Source organism: Rousettus aegyptiacus, unplaced genomic scaffold (genome assembly GCF_014176215.1).
Source record: "Rousettus aegyptiacus isolate mRouAeg1 unplaced genomic scaffold, mRouAeg1.p scaffold_m13_p_9, whole genome shotgun sequence".
Taxonomy (NCBI): domain Eukaryota; kingdom Metazoa; phylum Chordata; class Mammalia; order Chiroptera; family Pteropodidae; genus Rousettus; species Rousettus aegyptiacus.
In genome coordinates this window covers 27606188-27608668 of record NW_023416312.1, presented here as the reverse complement: position 1 = coordinate 27608668, position 2481 = coordinate 27606188, and the positions used below count along the sequence as shown (strand labels likewise).

At 35.3% G+C, this 2481-nt stretch overlaps 1 pseudogene; it reads right to left on the bottom strand.

Moving 5' to 3' along the window:
* Positions 1-1182: 1182 nt before the first annotated feature.
* Positions 1183-1301, bottom strand: LOC118608072 (annotated as a pseudogene).
* Between the last annotated feature and the right edge of the window lie 1180 nt (positions 1302-2481).

Sequence of the window (2481 nt, the reverse complement as noted above, 5' to 3'; positions counted from 1 at the left end):
CTATAAAAAATTAAGATTTAAGAACATCTTAATTTAAAAAAAAAATCACAGCAAAATGGAAATGCTAAAGAAAAAAGTGAGTGAACTTACAAATAGACAGATATTATTCAATCCAAAAACTAAGAGAAAAAAAAGAGTTAAAAAAGTACAAATCCAAAAAAGAACAGCACTTCAACAAATTGTGCTGGGACAATTGTCCACCCAATACGCAAAAAAAAAAAAATACCTTGACTATACCTCAATCCTTACACAAAAATTAACTCAAAATGGTTCCTAGACCTGAATGTAAAACATAAGTCCATAAGAATTTTAAAAGGGGATGAAGCAGAATATCTTTGTGACCTTGAATTAGGCAATGAGTTCTTAGATATGAAATCAAACTCATGATCTGTAAAATAAAAAAAAATGATAAACTAGGCTTTATCAAAATTTAAAACTTTTGCTTTGCCAAAAACTCTTTTAAGAGAATAAAAAGATAAGCTACCAACTTGGAAAATATTTTTCCAAATCGCATATTTGACAAAGGACTTGTAAACAGACTATACAAAGAATTTTCCATACTCAACAATAAGAAAACAAAGAACCCAAATAAAAATAGGCAAAGCTTTTAATGAATCTCACCAAAGACGATATTTAGATGGAAAATAAGCACATGATAAAACATTGAACATCATTAGTCATTAGGGAAAGACAAATGAAAACCACAATGAGATGCTATTACACACCTATTAGAATGGTTAAAAAAATAAATTTAAAAATAATTTAAAATCTGATATTGCTGGTGGAAACAAAATGGTACAGCCATTTTGAAAAACAGTTTGGCAGTTTCTTATAAAGCAAAAACACATTTATTGTATGACCCAGAAATCCTACTCCTCATTACATGCTCAAGAAAACTGAACATTTTTGTTCATATGACCAAAAAAATGTATGTTTATATCAGCATTAATATAATTGTTAATAAGGAGAGACAACCCAGACGTCCTTCAATGGGTTAATGGGTTAACAAACTATGGTACATCAGTTTAGTGGAATACTACTCAGCAATAAAAGGTAATGGACTATTGATAAACACGACAGGAATGAATCTTTTTTTTTAAGTGAGGCAACCCTTGGTTGACCTCACAGATTGCAAGGACCTTGTCAGTTTATAATCCTTTATTTTTTACTTTTTATTTTTTATGCCTATAACACCTGGTCTTCCTAGGTGGTCACTCATTCAAGTACTAACCAGGCCCAACCCTGCTTAGCTTCCGAGATCAGATGGGATCAGGCTTGTTCAGGATGGCATGGCCGTAGACCAACAGGGATGAATTTTAAATATATTATACTGAGCCAAAGAAACCAGATTCACAATGCTACATACTGTATGCTTTTACATGACATTCTGGGAAAAGCAAAACTATAGAGTTGGAGGACAGATCAGTGGTTACCAAGGGTGAGAATGAGGGGTGGGTTTGATAGCAGAGGATAACAGAGGTTGTTCTGCCAAGAGGATTCCCTGAAACTCTGCCTCCCCAAATCATGGTCCCACCCAAGCCACATCCAATTGTGTCCTTGGCGAGTCCTATGCAACTTGATTTCTTGCGTGGTTTCTTGAGGCGACTATAAGCACAGCACAGGCTGGGGCTAAAACTGGTCTACAGCTGAATCCCTCAAAGCACTGTGCCACTGGACATCTACTACACAAAGGCATGCTGATAAGAGCAGATGATTTAGGAGCTTTGCTTAGTACATAGAAACAGACACAGAAAGGCAGCAAAACTGGGAAGACAAAGAAGCAGAAACTATATGAGAGAACAGAACAGAGATCCAGGAATAATGGAGTCAAGCAATCTAACATATGCTGTGTTCAAAACACTGGTTAGAAAGATGCTCAATGAACTTAGGGGAAGTACAGATGAACTCAGTAAGAACTTTAACCAAGAGATAAAAAAAAACATAAAAATGGAAATGGAAATTATAAAAGGGAACCAGTCAGAAATGAAAAACACTTTATCTAAGAGAGTGGAAGAAGAAGATTGAACAATCAACATAGAGGATTGGGAAGTCAAGGTCACCCGATCAGAACAGCAAGAAAAAAGAAGCCAAGAATATTATTATAATTTAAGGAGACTTTGAGACAAAATTAAGTGTATAAACATCCATGTCGTATGGGTCTCCGAAGGAGGAGAAGGAGAACAAGAATTTGAAAACCTATTTGAAGAAACAATGATGGAAAACTTTCATCACATGGTGAAGGAAATAAGCATACAACCCCAGGAAGCTCAGAGAGTCCCAAGAAAGAGGAACCCAAAGAGGTCCACACTAAGACATATCACAACAAAAATGCCAACAGTTAAAGACAAAGATTCAATCTTAAAAGCAGCAAAAGAAAAGCAGTTAGTTACCTACTAGAGAACACCCATATGACTGGCAGCTGATTTCTCAAACGAAATTATTCAGGACAGAAGGGCTTGTCACAAAGTATTCAAAGTGATG